The following is a 22,412-nucleotide window of genomic DNA, read 5'->3' as shown; positions in this document are numbered from 1 at the left end:
GGGTGCTCTGAGGTAGCTGGATGACTAAGCTAAGTGACAGCAGTGGGCGGCAGAAAACATATGGCACTTATGGTTCTTTTGAACTTTTTCAAACTTTACAATCCACGTGGACTACGATTGGGAATGGTAACTTGTCTTCACTCGCCATTCGAGGGGACACGGTGCACTAATTGGGGCTCCAGGTCACTGTACGGCAAAAACAACACCATAAAACATCAAAATAACATGTTGACCTTTTGACCTTTTGACCTAGACCATATTGACCTAAAGACAATGTCGACCTAGAATCCTCCCTGTTGACCTAGTTACTATCGATCAATAGTGGTCGACCTAGACACTGTCAACCTAAGTGTGGTCAACCTTCCATACCACACCCACAGAGAGAAGGGCTTACATCATCATCATCATCATCATCATAAGAGGCAGAGCCACCACTCATAAATAAAGGCCAAGGCCTTAGCCTTTCCTTGCCACTCCATGTGGTGAATGGCATATTGGCAATTTTAATTTTTTCTGTAGATAACTTTATTTTTTAATAATGTGTGTAAGAGGATACCTGTCGTAGGCTACCTTGTGTAATGTGTATAAGAGTCTACCTGGGATAATATGTGTAAGAGTCTACCTGACGTAATGTATATAAGGGGCTGTCTGGCGTAATGTGTATAAGGGGTACTACTGTGTGGTGTAATGTGCCAAGAGTACAGCCACATCTACAGTATGTCACTGAATCCCTACCCCCATGCTAGTGAGAGCAGCCACCATCACTTACCTGCACCGGGCAGCCAGAGGCACTGCATTGCTGTGGCTGGCCCCGCCCACCACACTAACAGTAGGCTTTGTGTAACAGCCCAGATTTCCTGCTGCTGGATGTGGCTGCTCTGTGCTACCTCCCCCACTGCACTGTCCCTGGGCTGCCAGTGCCACCCTGCTCTTCACAGGAGGGAGCAATGTGCCAATGTGTGTAATATGAGGGGGGGGGGGTAATGTGCTACTGTGTGTAAATTGAGGGGGCAGTAATGTAATGTGCTACTGTGTGTAATATGGGGCTGGTGTTATGTAATGCGCTACTGTGTGTAATATGGGGCTGGTGTAATGTAATGTGCTTCTGTGTGTAATATGGGGGTGTAATGTAATGTACTACTGTGTGTAATATGGGGGGTGTAAAATGTAATGTGCTACTGTATGTAATATGGGGGGGTGTAATGTAATGTGCTATTGTGGGTAATGTGTGTAAGAGGCTACCTGGTGTAATGTGTGTAAGAGGTTACCTGGCATAGGCTACTTGGCATAATGTGTGTAAGAGGCTACTTGGCGTAATGTGTGTAAGAGGCTACCTGGCGTCGGCTACCTGGGGTAATGTGTGCAAGAGGATACCTTGCGTAATGTGTGTAAGAGGCTACCTGTCGTAGGCTACCTTGTGTAATGTGTATAAGAGTCTACCTGGGATAATATGTGTAAGAGTCTACCTGACGTAATGTATATAAGGGGCTGTCTGGCGTAATGTGTATAAGGGGTACTACTGTGTGGTGTAATGTGCCAAGAGTACAATACTGTGCAGGGTAATGTAATGTGAATTATGTGGTCATGCCCCTTTCCCATGAAGCCAAGCCCCTATATTTTTGATCTGCTAGTATGTGGGTGGGTGGGTGGGAAGGGGGGCGGGGTGCACCAATTTTTTTTGCGGCACATTTTTTCCCCAAAATGCCTAGCTATGGCCTAGCTATGGCTCTGGCTGTGTGTATAATGTAGTGGATTACAGTGCTGTGTGTACTGGGTGTGATGTGTGGTCTGTGTATAATGTAATGTATTATGGTACTTTGGTGTAATGTGTGTGTGTATATATATATATATATATATATATATATATATATGGGTGTGTATGGGGTGAGCAAACAGCGCCAAAAAAATATGCAGTGGACACAAGTTTTTCACAGTATGTCAGCTTAAAATACCACCAAATATACAGTCTCTATATGCCACTCCCTAAACCATAAAGGGCGTCTGCTACCTCTTAAGTGGGTTCTGCACTAGTACGAGTGCAGGATAGAGATTAAAGTTGGAAGTGATGGATAAGATCTGAGCGACCAATGGTGGCAGCAAATTAAAAGGACTGCTATTTTAATTAAAAGAAGGGGTTTATTTAGGAACAGAAAGATTTTTTATATATAAAAAAAAAGCTTATAAAAACACACAACTGGCCAAAACGGGGTTGCAACATCCAAGGTGCTAAATATTAACACGATGGGACTCTAGGCACATAAAAATGAAAAAGCATCAAAATTACACTGGCAAGAGAACAATTTAAAATTTACACGGAGCACATAAAAAGTTTGAAAACAAATTGAAAAGCATGGGGTTACTAAAAAATACAATTCAAATGTTAAAAGCTAAAAACATGGAATTGATGAGGGATAAATAAAAGTTGGAATGCAATTAAAATAATGGAGATGGATATAAGTAGCTTAACTGAGGATTCAGTAGTATCAGGATTCACCCAACGCGTTTCGTCTGGTCTGACTTCATCAAGGGGTAACCCTTTAATTAAAATAGCAGTCCTCTTAATTTGCTGCCACCATTGGTCGCTCAGATCTTATCCATCACTTCCAATATATATATATATATATATATCTATATATCACACAATCGCACACCAGTGTATTTACTGTAGGTTCTCTATTTGTCAGTCTCCTCACAAGTGTATAGTACACACTATCTTAATATATAGTGTACCTATATTATTACGCTTTTTTTCTTCTGCTTTTAGTACTATAGTTTTCATCAGGACACACCGCTGAGTGTCAATAAATACCCTCAGCAGGTATCCTGCTGCCACCTGAAATCTCCCTTAAAGTGGTTTTCAAAAGTAAGCAAGTATGGCAGGAGGGGCAGATATAACATGTGCAGAGAGAGTTAGATTTGGGTGGGGTGTATTCAAACAAATCCAAATTGCAGTGTAAAAATAAAGCAGCCAGTATTTACCCCGCACAGAAACAAAATAACCCACCAAATCTAACTCTCTCTGCAAATGTTATATCTACCCCCCCTGCAGTGCACATGGTTTTGCCAAATTGCAAACAAACTTTCTGCTGCGATTAACTAAGAATTACCCCCAAAGTAAGACCTCCACCAAGCAAAGCAGCTGTAAAACACCTACAAATGCACCTGAGGCAATTTGTATTAAGGGGAGTATTCAGAGGTGAATGCTTGTATAGTGCATGTGTGGGCTTTCACTATGCAAAGTGATTGACAGGCAGCAGGCAACCGGGGGTGGCGTTGCAGCATTGGGAGGAGTGTTGTGGGAAACTCAGGTGTGTCATGGCCATTTTGGGGGTGGCATGATGTTGCCTGCATTTCCTGCAATAGAATAAATGGTTCAGTATTTTAATTCAATTAACTGTTTATAGGTCAGTGTTATCCTATAAACAAACAAACAAACAAACAAACAAACCCCTTTTGAGTGTCTCTTCTGATATGAGAACCCACCAACTCCTACTTATCTTGTGGGTAGCAGTGGATCTACAAAAATTATTGAACTATTCATTGGTAGTTTATTTATAGGTCATTTTATTGAAACATTGAAACAGAATTTTGATGAAAAATAAGAACCACTTGACCAATCTAATCTACCAATGTACATATACACACTTACAACTAAGGTTGATTTTAGTTGGGAGTAGGGATGAGCGGGTTCGGTTCCCTAAGAACCGAACCCCCCAAACATCAAGTCCCAAACCTGGATCCGAGTCCAGCACGGGACTTCCCTCCAGACTCAGAAACAGAACGAGGCAAAATGTCATCTTCCCGCTGTCAGATTCTCGCGGGTTTTGGATTCCATATAAGGAGCTGGGCGTCGCCACCATTTTCACTTCAGTCCTGGAGAGTGTAACGAGAGGACATGTCTCCTCAGTGTCTGTGTAAGAAAGTGTTGTGGCACGTGGGGTAGCGACCTACTCTTTTGTGACATTCTAGTGCTGTCTTGTGCTGCATCAGCCCAGTGGTGATGTCTTGTGCTGCATCAGTCCAGTCACAGTGGTTGTGTCCTGTGCTGCCATAAGTCCAGTGCTGCTGTAGAAGACCAGTCCAGTCCAGTGGTGCTGTCTTGTGCTGCAACAGTCCAGTTGTGGTGTCCAGTGATGCCATAAGTTCAGTGGTGGTGTCCTGTGCTGCCGTAAGTCCAGTGGTGCTGCAGTATAAGTCCAGGGGTACTGCCGTATGAGTCCAGTCCAGTGGTGCAGCCGTGTAAGTCCAGGGGAACTGCCGTATAAGTCCAGGGATACTGCCATATAAATCCAGGGGTACTGCCGTATAAGTCCAGTGGTACTGCTGTATAAGTCCAGTCCAGTGGTGCAGCCATATAAGTCCAGGGGTACTGCAGTATAAGTCCAGGGGTACTACTATATAAGTCCAGTCCAGTGGTGCTGTGTTGTGCTGTATCAGTCCAGTGGCAGTGTCCTGTGCTGCCATAAGTCCAGTGGTCATGTCCTGTGCTGCCATAAATCCAGTGGTGCTGCTGTATAAGGCCAGTCCAGTAGTAGTGTACTGTGCTGCATCAGTCCAGTGGTGGTGTCCTGTGCTGCCATAAGTCCAGTGGTGGTGTCCTGTGCTGCCGTAAGTCTAGTGGTGCTGTTGTATAAGTCCAGGGGTACTGCTGTATAAGTCCAGTCCAGTGGTGCAGCAGCATAAGTCCAGGGGAACTGCCATATAATTCCAGAGATACTGCCATATAAATCCAGGGGAACTGCCATATAAGTCATGGGGTACTGCCATATAAGTCCAGTTCAGTAGTGCAGCCGTATAAGTCCAGGGGTACTGCCATATAAGTCCAGTCCAGTGGTGCAGCAGTATAAGTCCAGTGGTACTGCCGTATAAGCCCAGTCCAGTGGTGCAGCAATGTAAGTCCAGGAGTACTGCTGTATAAGTCCAGCGGTACTACTGTATAAGTCCAGTCCAGTGGTGGTGTCCTGTGCTGCATCAGTCCAGTGGTGGTGTCCTGTGCTGCCATAAGTCCAGGGGTACTGCTGTATAAGTTCAGGGGTACTGCAGTATAAGTCCAGTCCAGTGGCACAGACGTATAAGTCCAGGGGTACTGCCATATAAGTCCAGTCCAGTGGTGCAGCCATATAAGTCCAGGGGTACTGCCATATAAGTCCAGGGGTACTGTCGTATAAGTCCAGTCCAGTGGTGCAGCCTTATAAGTCCAGGGGTACTGCCGTATAAGTCCAGGGGCACTGCCGTATAAGTCCAGTCTAGTGGTGCAGCCATATAAATCCAGACGTTCTGCCGTATAAGTCCAGGGGTACTGCCGTATAAGTCCAAGGGTGCTGCCGTATAAGTTCAGTCCAGAGGTGCAGCCATATACAGTAAGTCCAGGGATACTGCCGAATAAGTCCAGTCCAGTGGTGCTGCCATATAAGTCCAGTGGTGCTGTCCTGTGCTATATAATATTTACTCCAAATAAAGGGGTTATTTATCATTAATCCAAATAATTTTTACAGGGTGTGCCCTGTGTGGTGTAGTGGTTTGCTGTCCTGTGCCGCATATTGTTATATACAGTAACTCCAGAAAATAATGGAGAACAAAAATTTGGAGGATAAAATAGGGAAAGATCAAGAAACATTTCCTCCTACTGCTGCTGCTGCTGCTGTTGTTGCTGCTGGGAGTCGATCGTCATCCCACAGGGGAAGTTGGAAGACCACTTGTACTACTTCAACTAAGCAATTGACTGTCCAACAGTCCTTTGCGAGGAAGATGAAATATGACAACATGCATCCTGTTGAAAGCAGATAATTGATGCCTTGATAGATATGTTGGTGTAAGACATGCGTCCGGTATCAGCCATTAGTGCAGTGGGATTTAGACAATTGATGGAGGTAGTGTGTCCCCGGTACCAAATCCCATCTAGATTCCACTTCACTAGGAAAGCGATTCCCAGACTGTACAGGGACATTAAGAAAAGTGTCCTCAGTGTCCTGAAAAATGCAGTTGTACCCAGTGTCCACTTAACCATGGACATGTGGACAAGTGGAACAGGGCAAACTAAAGACTACATGACTGTGACAGCCCACTGGGTAGATGTATTACCTCCCACAGCAACAACAGCAGCAGCACCAGTTACAGCATTTCACAAACGCCAACTCATTCCTAGGCAGGCTACGCTGTGTATCACTGGTTTGTGTAAGAGGCACACCGCTGACAACCACTTACGGAAACTGAGGGACATCATCGCACAATGTCTTACCCCACTTAGACTCTCCTGGGGATTTCTGATATTGGACAACGCCACCAATATTGTGCTTGCGTTACATCTAGGCAAATTCCAGCACGTCCCATGTTTTGCACATACAATTAATTTGGTTGTTCAGAGTTCTATTTTAAATGACAGGGGCGTGCAGGAGATGCTATTGGTGGCCCGAAAAATTGCGGGCAACTTTTGACATTCAGCAACTGCGTGCCACTCCTAGATGGGCCAGGTGTTTGTGCCACACAATTTTGTCGCTTAGCTTAGTCATCCAACAACCTCATTGCACCTCTTTTTCTTCTTTGCACAATGAGCTATTTGGGGCCTAGTTTTTAAAAGTGCCATCCTGTCTTCCACTGCAATGCCACCCCTAGATGGGCCAGGTGTTTGTGCCGCACACTTGTGTCACTTAGCTTAGTCATCCAGCTACCTCATTGCACCTCTTTTTCTACTTTGCATAATGAGCTGTTTGGAGCCTAGTTTTTAAAAATCCATCCTGTTTGACACTGCAGTGCGACCCCTAGATGGGCCAGGTGCTTGTGCCACACACTTGTGTTGCTTAGCTTAGTCATCCAGCTACCTCATTGCACCTCTTTTTCTTCTTTGCATAATAAGCTGTTTGGGGCCTACTTTTTAAAAGTGCCATTCTGTTTGACACTGCAGTGCCACTCTTAGATGGGCCAGGTGTTTGTGCTGCACATTTGTGTCGCTTAGCTTAGTCATCCAGCTACCTCATTGCACCTCTTTCTTCTTTGCATGATGAGCTGTTTGGGGTCTAGTTTTTAAAAGTGCCATCCTGTCTGCCACAGCAGTGCCACTCCTAGAGGGGCCAGGTGTTTGTGCCGCACACTTGTGTCGCTCAGCAAAGTCATCCAGCTACATCGATGCAACCTTTTGGCCTAAAAAGAATGTTGTGAGGTGTGAAGTGTTCAGAATAGACTGGAAATTAGTGGAAATGAATGTTATTGAGGTTAATAATACCGTAGAATCAAAATTACCCCCAAATTCTGTGATTTTAGTTGTTTTTGTGTTTTTTTTTTTTAAATCATCCAGATCCAAAACTAAAACCAAAACACAAAAGGGTGGTTTTGGCAAAACCAATCCAGATCCAAAACACGAGCAGGGATTCAGATCCAAAACCAAAAGAAAAAACATGAAAAGTGCCCGCTGCACATCTCTAATTGGGAGCCAGTTAACCTACCAGTATATTTTTGGATTGTGGGAGGAAACCTCAGTATCTGGAAGAAACCCACGCAAGCAAAGGGAGAATATACAATGAGGAGCATAGGTGGAATTGAACCCATGATATCAGTGCTGTGTGACAGTAATGCTAACCATTACACAATCTGAACGGTACATCCCCTCTTCCCCCAAACACACACACACACACACACACACACACACACACACACACACACACACACACACACACACTGTTTTTATAAAAGTATATGGGGATTGTGATATTGCTGAATTCATCAACCTCCATTGGAGCATGACTTAATTTTGTTTCCTGGCATTCCTCATTGCTGCCCATAGGCTACATACAATGTTAGTAATTGCTGCTTCACATTGGTAGCTGGAAGACCATGCATGTTTAGCAACTCTGTGGGTCCAAAGTAGTCATATGATCACTTTATATTTTTCACTTTGCAGAGAGCCTGTGTCCCTGCATGTGTTATTTATTACATTGCTCCAATACATCATTTCTTATTGCTGTGATACGTGACGATAAGAAATTATGTTTATCTGGACAAAAATGCAGCCAATGGTAAATCGCCACCATGGAATCATTTAAAATAAAATACTGCTTAGCATGATTCAATAAATACGATACATATACAGCAGCCTTGCAAAATGCTAAACCTCTGGCACATACTGTACTGCTATTCAGTTCTGATTATGCAACACCAATGTATCCAAGGAATAAAACATGTTAAATTGTTCTAGAGAGACTTCACAGTTATGTAACTTTATATTCTCTCTGGGACTTATTTTAAGAATAAAGGTGCTGTTTATATAATGTGGATACTCAAAAGTAGACAGGAAAATTCATAACTGTTATTTTTCTTGCCCCTTTGCTGACCTTGAAATTATTCAGGTACTTGGAAAAGAAGCTCAGTTTAGTCAGTGGCAGCTGCTAGAACAGTTTAAATATACATCTGTTCCAATTTAAAATAAGACATATATAGATAGTCAACATATTCAGGCAACTAATTGTAGGAATTATATGCTAATCGATATATATATATATATATATATATATATATATATATATATATATATATATATATAAAAATATACAAGGGGTGGTTAAAACATTTCATCAGGTAAAACAGAATGTCCAGACTGTTATGCCTTTCCGTTGAATTATTAAAATAAAGTGAAGTGACTAGCCTTCTTAGTGTCGGATTGGGGCATGAAGGGCCAAAAGGAGGATGCAATCATTGGGGTCTACAAAGGGACATGGTCATTTACTAGGGTGGGTGTGGCCATCAACCTGAGAGAAGTGGCCAGCCATTAGGGAGTTTATGGTCAAATCACGCGGGATGCTTAAATAGCAGCTGACATGTACATAACCCCCCATCCCCTTCACAATTTTGATTCTGTACAATGCAGCTAAGCAACACTGTGGGGAATATTCAATTAGGGCTTTTTTTTGTTTTTTTTTGCTGATGCAAAAAAATGTCACTTTTCACAATTTTTGTTAGGGTGAATGGGGATTCGCCCTATTCAATAGCAGGTCCATTTTTTCACCTAGACAATTCAGCAGAAGTGTAAAAAATTTGGATCGCCAAATCCACGTGTTTTCACACCTGTGCCGGTGAAAACGCGGGGCCGTTTTCACCGATTTTGAGGCATTTTTTTTCGCCAGTGCCTTTACACACAAAAAAAAAAGGAGTGAAAAGGCATTGGTGAAAATCCCTTGAAAACGGGTGAAAAATTGCCCGCAATTAAATACGCAGGGGGGTGAATTCGATAGCTCTGAAATTGTCAGAGCTAATTGAATACCCCCTAAATCTGCAGTTCTATGTGGACATCAAGCTATGTATCCCAAATATTCTTTGTCAACTGTAGAAAATAATATAATTTAAAAATCTTGTTATAGCTACAGTAGATCAAAAGGAAAAAATAATTTGTAGGTAATTGTGCCCTTCTAGGCACACAAATTGGATAGTGATAACAGAGGCAGGCAGAAGAAAAAAATGCCCTTTTTTTCTAAAACCAGTTACAGGTTCTTTTATCCCATTTTTCAATGTTTTAAAACATTTTATTCAGTACATTTTTTATTTAGCAGATAGTGTAGAAGACTCGCAGCTAGAGTTGCCACCTTTTTATGTTCAGATTCCTGGACAGGTGGTATGCTTAAAAAGCACAGTCAGGGGTGCGACCAAAACTGCAGTAGGGATACATCCATTTTGTCAGAACTCAAGTAGCTTATTTGCCATCAAACCCAACATGACCTTTATATGCCATCAGAACCCATTCATATCCATTTATATAGTATCAGGCCACACCAAACACACTAACTAGGGAACAGATACTGTAGGTCAGAATTGTGTGGAGGAAAGGGAAAGGGAAAATATATAGACAGCAAAATAACTCAAATGAACTATGCAACAGTGCTAATGAGAGTGGGTGAGGATGATGTAAGGTAATCCAGAAGTAAGTCACTTAAACATAGTTAAAGAAAGCACAAAAGCAAAATAGGGTAGCCGAAAAAGGCAATATTAAATTCATTATTTAAGTCAAAGGTCAGAATGTATCACTCTAAAAAAAGTGGTTAAACCTCAAAAAACCACCATTTTTAGAGGATTACCACAATACATATAGAACCCCATTTGTATTAAAAAGGTTAAGCAGCAAATATTGGATCTAAAGTATACACTGTGGACTCATGACACAGAGTCACCATAAAATTCTATGGGGTTGTGATGTGCCTGTATATGGACAGAGTAATGGAGCTGTGCTTATTTATGTAATATCAATTTAATATGGCTGAAAAAATATCAAGACACACATGCATATACAAAATAAATTATGTAGGTTCTTTTTTACAACAGATTTTAGACACAATACACAAGCAATCTTTTGCATTTAAATATATGTATAAGATAGGTACAAAATACGTATATAAAATTGAGAGGTATAAGTGAAATAAATAAAAGTCATACCCTTTTTAAAGTGGTATTTTAAATACCCAGTTAAGGGTTCATAGGCCCACCATTTATGGATATCCTGTACTTAAGAATCTACTAATGCACCTGTCGGCAAAGCCTGAAACTGAGTATATTACCAGATAACCGGCTCTGTCCTTTCGACTCCTCAGGTGAGTTTATCCAATAAAGGTATTCCTTATTCCACATATGGTTTCCTATTGTGGTATTAAATGTGGCAGCATGGTAGGGTCTCCAGGTGCACTGCTTTTAAAATACAGTATATAGTCCTCCCCTCAATCCATATAAGTTAACAGCTTGCATCAATGAGCCGTCTCCTACATACTGTAAGCTGCTGCTTGCGGCGATTGCCAAACCTCTGTATAGTGCATGCAGGAGGCTTCCGTATGCAGCTACACATTGTTCACCACTCATTTATGTAATAAATTCTGAAAAAATAGAAGTGAGAGCCCCAAAACCAAAAAATAATGGGTCTCCCAGGAGGTAGAACTAATTATTTAATTCTACTTAAATTTTTTTGATGCAAAGTCCCATTTCATGTTATATAGAGGTTTCAAATGAGAGGCACTCAATATACTGGCTGTCAGGATCCCAGCCCTCAGCACACCGGCGCTGGGATCCCGACAGCCGGTATACCAACAGCTATTCCCCCTCTTGGGGTGTCCACGACACCCCTGGAGGGAGAATAAATGGCTCTTTTGTGCTCGCCCTGCTGCCGGCATTCCGTCAGCCGGGATCACGGCACCGGCATACTGGGCACCGGGATCCCGGGCGCTGGCCAAACGTAGTACACCTGTTTCAAACAAATGATTCAGTTCGACAAATACGACAAACATATTAGGCTCTTTAAATGTGGCACAATTTAGTAATAACTTTATTTGGTCTGGGGTAAGTTATTTTTTAGTGAGGTTAAAGATCACATTAGATTTTTATGTAGCCTTGGCTGCCTCTCGAATTTTCTTCCCTCTTGTCCCTTTTGCTCTCGGTATATCTTTTGGGTATCCCTAGAGAAAGTGGTGCATACCGATTTCGATTGACAAATTTCTTTAGTCCTAAATCAACTTTATCTGACATTGATTTTCTACTGAAATAAATTCTACTGGTCCCATTTCTTGTCTGTTTTTGCTGACAATGTCTATTCAGTAACTGTGTGTGTGTGTTCTGTAATCTTGGAGGTACTGATCTTGTTCCTGTTCTGTAAAGTGATGGTTAGAAAATAAATTTGTTCTATTACATCTAAATTGGCAATGCACATTGTTATTTTCTTCTCTATACCGATATGAATTTTCAGTTTGATGCAATTGATTACCTCTCATGGAAAATGACAAATAATCCTGTTTCCCTGTATGTTCATACTTTATTCTATTTATAGTCCTGATGATCCCTAGCTATCTCTTTTTAGTTTCTACAAAACTCTCTCAAATGCTTCAATTTTCTTATTAGTCAATATATCACTTTCCGTAACCTCAGGGAAATCTTTATACAGTATTTGGCTAAGATGTGGTTAGGTATTTCAATTTTAGTGACTGTCTCAGCAACTTTTTGCTTCAATTAATGAGAAGTCCCATTAATGTAAATGAACACTCATCTAAAGTTTTATTCCAGTTGGCAATTAGAGTGAGATCTTCCTAAATAGATAGGTTCATAAACACCCTTAGGCCTCTTGGTATTTACAAACAATTGAAGAAAAATAAAACTCTTGTGTGGGTGCACTCTTATTCACAAGGTAAATACCATAAAGTAATAGAAGAATAAAATAACAACTTTATTAGTTATTATTAAAATAGGTTTGTATCCAACTGATAGAAAATGGAATCAACATAAACATTTAAGACAAAGGTTTAAAAACAAAATATGTTCTGGTCCATAACCTTGTAAAGTAGATCGAAAAAGATGTAGACATGATCAGTCCTCCATCTATTTCACTCAGACCAGTACAGAAAAATCTGTATTGATAGGACCGTTATCGGTCAAAGATTAATAAAACCGTTATCGGTCGATAGGACCATTATAAGTCTAAGATTAATAAAATCGTGACCGGTCAGAGAGCACCTGGGAGAGCCTAGACACCAGTCTTTGAGAGTACCATACATTCGGACCTTTCAATATCATCACGTTCTGGTGATCAGAGTGCTCAAAATTAACCAAGGTTAACCTGTTGCTAATCTATGAAACTGGGTGGTTGCTAGTTAGAAAATGTGAAGGAAGAAAATATGGTAATCCTGCTGTTAGTGTTATACCAAAATCATGCATCCATATTCGCTCATATAAATCTACAACACTAGGTATTCCTTGGAGGTCTCTCTTTCAGGTACTAACCCAGCCCAGCACTGCTTGGCTTCCAAGATCAGACATGATCTGGCATGTTCAGTGAGGTATGGTAGTAGATAGTGAACCTTGCTTGCTGTAACACTAATGAGAGTGCTCCTGAAAAGGGCAGGTTGTATGTTGTTGCAGGAAAGCAACAGGGTGGTGCTAAAAGTAAGCACTAAGAGGTAGTTAAGTAGTGGATCTGCTGACTATGTTAGACAGGAGGTACCCGTATGAATGTTGGGTTTATCCCCTGAAACGTAGATGAGAGTACACTTAAATAGTGCAGATATAAGGGTAAATAGTAGGGAAGAGGGTATTACTGGTTATTGGTACCTGAGAGAACAATTCTTGTAATCACAGTGATTTATGGTCTTATAAACTCCTAAATAGGACAAAAGAGTATATCTATATGCACATATATTTGTATGTCAACCTCATATATGTTAAGTCTAATGCCTGATAATATCATCCAATACACATGCCTGGTAGCTAATTGTGTGCTGTGGATAAATCACAAAGAGGAAATGATAACCACATAGATATTTATATGTATTTGCACCCGTATACAGGTCTCCCTAATATATACCTATCAGTGGAGAGAGAGAAAAGCTACAAATTCAAGCAGTCTCAAGTGTGTACAATCACAAATCACAATGAGGGAGTGATGATCACTTAGACATTCATATATATGCCCATATAATAGATCTCCCAAGTTTATACTATACAGGGGAGAGTGAGATAAAGCAAATGTAAGCGGTCTCAGGTGTGTATAGGAGTCAGCTAAGAAGACTGTATACTGTATGTGCACACAAGGTTATTTACAAAATATATAGGTCAGGTCTCCTCAGTGTAAAGTATCAAGGGGAGCAGAAGCTAGTGCAAAATTGCATCGACCCCCGTTGTGTCCTGGGGATATCTGCAAAAGGATTAGATGCTAGCAGCAGAGTGGTCTATCCATCTCAACAGATTGCAAGGATTGATTTGGAATGTATCTAATTGGTAGACAGTGGTGAAAATAGAAAAATACCATACCATGTTATGGTTAATACAATGGATCTGGTACTGACAAAGAGTCTCCCTGGTGCATGGAAAATGGGTTTCACCTGTCCTCTGGGCTTGTTCACATCCTGGTGTACAGATTAGTGTCCCTGACAGGAATAAAATACCCTGTGAGCGTGGTGCAGGCCAATCGTGTGTGCCGCTGTAGTGTAAGGGAGAGGGCTTCAGCTGACTGAGGGTGGAAGTGATCATCCATGTCTCCTCTTCACAGACCAGCTGGTGAATAGTAGCTCAGTACACAATTAGTCACCAGGCATGTGTATTGGATGATATTATCAGACATTAGACTTAACATATATGAGGTTGACATACAAATATATGTGCATATAGATATATTCTTTTGTCCTATTTAGGAGTTTATATGACCATAAATCACTGTGATCATGAGAATTGTTCTCCCAGGTACCAATAGCCAGTAATGCCCTCTTCCCTACTATTTACCATTATATCTGCACTTACAGTATTAAGTGGACTACTGAATACTGAATCTACGATTCAGGGGATAAACCCAATGTTCATAAGGACACCCCCTATCTATCATAGACAGCAGATCCACTACCTACATCTTGGTTCTTACTTTTAGCTCCAGTCTCAAAGATTAGTATCAGGTTAACAGTGGTTAATTTTGAGCACTATGACCACCAGAATGTGATGATATTGGAAGGTCCGGATGTATGGTACTCTCAAAGACTGGTGTCTAGTTTTCAGAGTAAACTTGAAGGTTTGGAGACTAGAGTAGAGTCTTATTGTGCATGGTAGGGCATTCCACAGAGCAGGTGCAGCCCAAAAAAAGTCCTACAATCGTGAATGGGAGCGAATAATGAGTGTGGATGAGAGACATAGAACTTGTGAAATGTCAAAAGGTTGGGTTGGAAGATATTTTAAGATAAGTAGAGAAAGGGTGTAGTTTGGTTAATGGCCTTGTATGTGAGTTAAAGTATTTTATATTCCAAACTTACAACACAAGTAACCAATGATGGGACTGACAGAGTGGATCCGCAGACAATGAATGTGTAGTGAGAAATTTTAGCCTTGCAGCTGCATTCAGTATGGATTGTAGTGGTGATAATCTCTTTTTGGTAAGACCAGTAAGAAGACTATTGCAAAAATCAATACAGGAGATAATGAGAGTATGGATTGGAGTTTTTGAAGTGTCTTGTGTAAGGTATGAACATACTTTGGATATGTTTTTTAGATGCATGTAACATGATTTTGAGACAGATTGAATGTGGGAAACAAAGGACAATGATGACACCAAGGCAGTGAGCTTGTGGGGCAGGATTTATTTTCGAGTTCTCAATAGTGATAGAGATATCAGGTTGGTAACTACTATTGGTCAGTGGAAATATAATTAATAGTGTTTTGTAAAAATGAAGTTTGAGGTGGCAAGAAGATATTCAAGAGCAAACAGCAGAAAGCCTTTCAGTGACACGGACCAATACAGATGGAGCATCTTTCATGTACAAATGATACTGAAATCCAAATGAGCTGACTAGTTTGCTTGTGGTATACATTTAGAAAAACAAAGATCCTAAGACTGAGCATTGCAGTACTCCAACTGATAGAGGTAGCGAAGAGGAGGTGGATTCAGAGAAGTGGACACTGAAAGAGCAATTACATAGGTAGGATGAGAATCAAGAAAGGGCTGAGTCCTGAAGATCTATTGATTGTAGGTTTTGTATAAGAAGAAACTGTCAAAAGCAACAGAGAGTCCGAGAAGAATAAGAAGTACATATTGACCTTCAGTGACCAGATCATTCACAACTTTAATCAGTGCTGTCTCTGTGGAGTGTTGAGAATGAAAGCCTGACTGAAGTGGGTCCATTAAGATTTGTGAGTTAAGAAAGTGTGAGGTGAATGTAGGCAAGTATCTCAAGTAGCTTGGATGGGCATGGGAACTAAGAGATAAGACAGTAGTTCAAGAGAGAGTCAGGGTCACAATTTTGTTTTTTCAGATGGAAGTAATCACTGCATGATTGAACAGTAAAGGAAACATGCCAGTATAGAGAGAGAGAGAGAGAGAGAGAGAGAGAGAGAGAGAGAGATTACAGATTTTAGTTAAGGTTGGGATGAGCACAGGAGTCAGATATTTTACCTATTTGTGAGGGTATAGGATCAAGAGAAATAGTAGTAAAGTAGGAGGATGAAGAGAGTGTTGATGCTTCATCTTCATTTGCCGGATCTTGAGGAGAAGGTGCCAGGTAGGGAATTTAAAAGGTCAATGTCTGAAAAATACATACCAGTCCATCTCAGATCTTATCAATCTTGCCCTTGAAGTAGGAACAAGATCTTGCGCCTTGATAGTGGCTTTTGGCTTGGGTTGAAAAGTGATTTTAACATATATTAAAAAGTTGATTTGCATTAGAGGATTGATCAGAGATGAGAGTATGGATATATATTTTTGTTTGGCAGTGTCTAGGGGATTCTGATTATTTCTGAAGAAATTGATTGTAGTGCAAGATTTCTGTTACTGTTGTTCAACTTTATGTGAGTTTTTTTTAGGTTCCTTGCTAATTAAGAGTGCAAGGGCTATGTGGAGTGTGATGGGTTGCTGGAGCAACTTTATCAAGGGCTATTTGTAGAGTTTGGATCAAGTGTGATACAGCCATCTCAGAAGAAGTAAATGAAGAAATAGGTTACAGCAGGTGTTGCAGAGATATGAAAAGTTCTTGAAAAGTAATAGTGTTAATATTCTGCTGGTTTTAGGAGGATTGGAGGACTTCAGTGACATTGACTTTGACGTAATGGAGGAGAGAATACAGGTGATGAGGTTGTAATCTGAGAGAGGGAAGGGAATGTTAGTGAATTCATAAACTGAGCATAGTCTGGTGAATACAAGATCGAGGCAGTAGCCCTCCTGTTGAGTTGAGGAGTCAGTCCAGTGGAAGAGGCTGAGAGAGGAAGTCAGAGAGAGAGGTCAGAGAGAGTAGTTTGAAGGCATTAGCAGCATATTTAAGACTATCAATAGCAATAATGGAATCACCCATGATGTGGTAGAACTGTATATGTTACAAATTGGTATAGTAATATTCCAACATGAGCTCCTGTACTGTTACCTGGCCTGGAGATGTATGTGTAGTGAAAACCACCATGTAACGGTGCTGCTGGGGAGGCCATGTCTGATTCCGTGAGCTTTGATTCTGTTATAGCCAGCAGGTGAAAGTTGTTAGGTATGAAGAGGTTATTGATGGTTGTTAATTTGTTACATAGTGTGCATTCTATAATGCACATTTTAGTGATTTGGAAGGAGATGGAAAACAATTGATGTTTATGAGGTTAGCTGGATTTATATATTGCTGCAAATCAGGTGAATGTGGGCAGGGCAAGCGTTTGGGGCCCGGATGTCACCAGCTAATAAAAGCAGGCGGGAAAGATAAATATACTTGTAGGAGGTTTTTGATATTTTTTATGGTGATAGGTTGTGGATGTAATTGTCAATGTATAAATATAAGTAAAAAGCTCATGAGCATTAATAAGAGGGAATCGGGTAATTGAAGCGGCAATGTGTAAAGTGCGGTGAACTGCAAAGATAACAAAGGATGTTATTGCATTGGAGAAAATATCATGGAGTGCGATGAAGAAATGCAATTTGCGGTACATGGTCTGTTTGAAATAGAGCTAAAGTTATGTAGTCTTAGAACATAATGATTTTGGAAATGTTAAAGTTAAATATTCAAATACCTATTTACTGATGTTGTTTAGCTTTTCATTTTCAAACACTTATAGGCCCTACACACTGGCCGATTTTTGGAAAGATATGAACGATCTCGTTCATAAATGAACGAGAACTCGTTCATATCTTTCAGTGTGGAGGCTCCAGCGATGAACGATGCGCGTCCCCGCGCTCGTTCATCGCTGGTCTCCCGTCGGCTGTGCATGCAGGCCAATATGGACGATCTCGTCCATATTTGCCTGCACTTCAATGCAGCCGCGTGACGGGGGGAGTGAAGAAACTTCACTCCCCCCGTCACTGCCCCCCCGCCGCCGGGTCGCTCGTCGGCCGTATCCGCCGTCGGGCAGCTCGGCGGCGGATCGGCTAGTGTATAGGGCCCCTTAGTGATATGAACAATTTGTGCATGTGAACACACCTTGACCGGCACAGCTGATCCTAGATTGCATCTAAAGGAATACTATGGCTAATAATACAGGCTACCAGTGAGGCAAATGTTTAGCTGATGAAAGGTGATAGATTACACTGCATTTGACTATGCAAACACAAGCCCAATATGTCTTCTTTAACTACAGTATGCCTCACTGACCAAAATTTGAAGTACAAGTATATAAAATTACATGCAAATCATGATATTACAAATGTTGTTAAGCACAAATTGGTTGCATAGTACCCACAGAGTGGGGATTGCAGGGTAAAAGATACGTACATACATTTGAGGCTGCAAAGAAGTTTGTCTGTAGTTGTTTGATGTTTATCTTTCAGTTTCAAGTCCATATAGTTATTTAATTGTAATCTCACACTTAGAATCTACACACTTTGAATTCTGCACACTAGCTATATTCAACCAAGGCTTATTCAGCCTATTTATAGTAAGCAGAGTTATACCCCTTTTCCACTAGCTCAAAAAACACGGGTAAATGCACGGGGGCGCGCATTTACCCGTGTTTTTGGCAAGTGGAAAAGGGTCAACCCGGATCAAGTGACCCGTGAATCCTACCCGGCTATTTACCTGGGTAGGACACGGGAATGATCCGGGTAGGGTTGTAGTGTAAACGGGAGCCGTGTCGATGCGACACGGCTCCCGTTTACACTGTATGGAAGGGCGGCGCTGGGAGATCATGTGATCTCCCTGCGCCGCCCCTGCCGCGTCACTAGAAGCGTCACCAACCCGGCATATGCCGGGTTGTGACTGCTGATGGGAAAGGGGACGAGCACGGGTCGCAGCAGGGGGCAGCTCCCGTGTCAGGCTCCCGGCTGCGACCCGTGATCGTAAGTGGAAAAGGGGTATTACTGATTACGACCCCACCTCTATGACCAACACCCACTGAGAAGGTGAGCAATAAAAACTAAAACAAACAGATGGTGAGAGGGGGAGATATCATCATAGAATCACTAAAAGAAATACAAACATAAATCAGGCTTAAACTGCTTATAAAAATAATTGCACTTTACCTAAATTTTCAAAGCTGTGCTTATTGAGACAAATGCATTAGAGTCTGTTAGGAGCAGTAGTTCCACATTATCTATAGATGAGAAGTAGAAAAACAAGTAAGGGTAAGATGAGAGTTACTGTACATCACAGTTACATCGGAATATTCATTTGATTGTACAGTACATACAGTATAATTAAATTATTGATATATGACTATTAAATCAAGTGAATTCAGGTATTACAAATTCTTAAATCATACCATTGTACCAAGAGGTTTAAGGTTGCTTATTAAAATTTTGTTGATATTGGGGGTTATAATAATTATATGAAGACTGCAATATCTCTTGGTAAAATATACATATGGATAGAAATTATAAAAGGTAGAGTTAAAATCATGTAGACACTTGGGCCGAGATGTAATGGGAGCCGATAATGCCACTTGGGATATAATTGCACCACATCGGGCATTACAAATGTGAGTCTATTTCCCGGAACACAGCCATTGTAATGGCATACATCTATTTCCTGGCTTCTGTGAATCAGATCTGAGTTGTCGCTGTATTTAAACTAGAAAACATCCAATATTTTCAGGCCGAGTGGAATGAGTTTTAAACACGTGTGCATCATTCTCGGACCTACCAGAATGTGTTTTTTGTTTAGGAGGTCCACAGTGTGAGAGAAAGTCACCCATTGGCCCCCAAAAGTGACATGATTGAAGCTTCACACATCATATAAACCCCCACACCCTCCATTTTATACTTTGAAAGGTTTGAGCATTTTGGAGAGGGGCAATTGGTTTAATGAATGAGGAGGTAGAGGTTGTTGTCATTTTCTGAGTAGGCATGGCATTCAGGCATTTGGGTAGAGAGAGGAGGAGGAGGCTGGTAGAGGAGGAGCCATGTCCCAGCAGCACCTTGTGTCTGACACAGAGGCAGGAGAGGAGGAGGTGCAGGTGACTATTAAAGATGCTGGGACATCATCGCATGGCAGGAACAGGTCCATGTTGCAGTGTTGGTTATTTGTTAGAGGAGAACTGCACCCTGGTCCATGCCATGGTGCAGGTGTACCCACACATGCTGGGAGACCAGACATACAAGACTCCTACATCCCAGAAGAAAGCAATGTGGAGGTTGATCCAGGATGCAGTCAAAGTAGAGAGCTCCCGACAACAAGAAGAATGTGAAAAAAAGAAGAATGTGAAAAAAAGATATGGAGACATCAAGAGGGTCCTGAAGGGCAAGATGGTTGAGGGGCACTGCCAGAGCATCAGGACAGGAAGAGGACAAGCTCCACTTGTCCACTACATGCCCTTTGAGGAGGCGTTCAAACAAATCATGCCTCCAGAGCTCCTCCTAGGTGTGTGCATAGCAGACACAGCCCGCCCAGCATCCCCACCTCCTACTGGTAAGTAAACATAAAAAGTGTTCTCTTTTAAGTGTAACAAGCTAAAACAGTGTCAAGTGTGTTTTTTTGGGTTGGTTTCAATAAAGATAAATTTATATATTTTTGATAATTTTTATGCAGGGGATTTTTTTATTATTATTTTTTTGTTAACAATTAACGTGATTGGAACTTAAATTAATAGAGTACCGTATGCATTCCTAAAATGTATTTTTTATCATAGGAATACCTTTCACACTTGATTAAAGAGCTTTTTCCCTCCACAGCTGCTGTACACCAGTGTAGACCTCCACCTAAAAGGGCACAGACACAGAGGAGGCTGGTAAGTGAGGTTAAAAAACACACAAACACATTATACTCATTACATGGTTCTGCGGCCATATAAAAGGTAAGTGGATACTCGCATACACTTTGTTAAATTACAATTGTGGCATATTAAGGCATGCAACCATAACATTAAAAAAGGCATTTGGTTTCCCCCAGCACCCTGAATGATAACAGTAACCAGATATAAATCCCACATAATAATAGAATTCAGAGATCTTCTTTACACATATTTGCGCAAATGTGTGGTTGAGCCCCAAAGCCGCATCAAGGCTTCTCTATTTATTTGGGGTCCCTAGCGCTATTTCTAGGTGCATGGTGTGGCACCCCAAAACACCAGCATAAGCCAGAAAGCCCAGCGTAGCATACCAGTGAAAAAACTATAGTGTTAATAAATTAGTATTTAGGAAGCCGAAGCTATAGATAGGGTGATACAAACATGAAATGTAATTAAAATAGAGGAATAGTGTTAAAAAATTAATAAAGGAAAAGTGTTAATAGAATGTAAAGGTATGCCACACTAAAGCCATCCAGCTCAGCCAGTCCAGAGGCACCACACCTCACACCTCCATTACCCCAATCTGGGTCTAATATTAACCAGCAAGGAACCACATGATAATGGCTCCTTACTACAATATGTCTAAGATAAGAACTCAGAAATACCCCTCCCTTTCGAGCACCTAAATGATATCACTAAGCTAATTGAACATCTACCAATATATATATAACCATAACATTAATCAAGGTGGACACAACCACATCAGGTTTTAAGAGACTGCATCCTACCTTAAACTAATATGTGAATTAGTGTTTTTTTAAAGAGCCCCTAAAAAGAGATTTCACAATTCATGCTTACATTGTGTTAATGTAATACAAGTGGTTTTATTTCATCTTTTTGATTCCTTTGCTGGACCTTCTCATGTGCTCCTAGCACCTCCACTTTCCCCGTCACCAGCTGCCACTTCCAGAGCTGGTGGCCTATTCAGTGGGGAAGATGAGTAGGAGGATGACAACACCACCATCATCATCACTCCCATGGAGCCTATGCCACATGTGCCACCACCACAGCAGCTGCAGCCACTACCACTTGGGCCACAGGCCAACATTTCCAATGTGGAGGAGCTCTCCATCTCCCTCTACCATTTACAGGAACACCACCTGGCATTTATGGTGCACTAGACTAGCCTGCTGGACCAGTGGCGGAACTAGCGAGCGGTGGGCCCAGGTGCGACAAAATGCTTTGCCCCCCCATCCCATCCAAGTCCACCCCCTCACCCCTGGAGAGGATCTGGTGAGGGGGGCTTGCTCAGGGCAAGAGAAATGGATGCCTAGCAACAGTGCCGTAACTAGACATTTTAGCACTGTGTGCAAGAAACGGCATCGGAGCCCCACCCCTGCATGCAAAACAGGGGCAGTGCTCGCCGTAGGCGCGCGCAAAAATACATAGTGGCGTGGCTTCGTGGGGAAGGGGTGTGGCCACGAAATAATACCAATTCATAAAACGGTGCACAGTAGTCTCCATTATTCAAATTACGCCGCACAGTAGCACCACTACACCAGGTAGAGACCCTTTTACACCTTACGGTGGACAGATTCCTCTTTTTACACATTACGGTAGACAACGTCCCCTTTTTACACATTACGGCAGACAACATCCCCCTTTTTACACATTACGGCAGACAGCGTGCACTTTATACACATAACGGCAGACAGCGTCCCTTTTTACACATAGCGGCAGACAGCGTGCCCTTGTTACACATAGAGGCAGACAGCGTACACTTTTTACACCTAACG

At 41.6% G+C, this 22,412-nt stretch overlaps 1 pseudogene; it reads right to left on the bottom strand.

Annotated features, from left to right (window-relative positions):
* Positions 1-12,686: 12,686 nt before the first annotated feature.
* On the bottom strand, positions 12,687-12,805 carry LOC134949094 (5S ribosomal RNA; annotated as a pseudogene).
* Between the last annotated feature and the right edge of the window lie 9,607 nt (positions 12,806-22,412).

Source organism: Pseudophryne corroboree, chromosome 1 (assembly GCF_028390025.1).
Source record: "Pseudophryne corroboree isolate aPseCor3 chromosome 1, aPseCor3.hap2, whole genome shotgun sequence".
Classification (NCBI taxonomy): Eukaryota; Metazoa; Chordata; class Amphibia; order Anura; family Myobatrachidae; genus Pseudophryne; species Pseudophryne corroboree.
The sequence above is the reverse complement of the archived record's forward strand: the minus strand, read 5'-3'. Positions and strand labels throughout refer to the sequence as shown.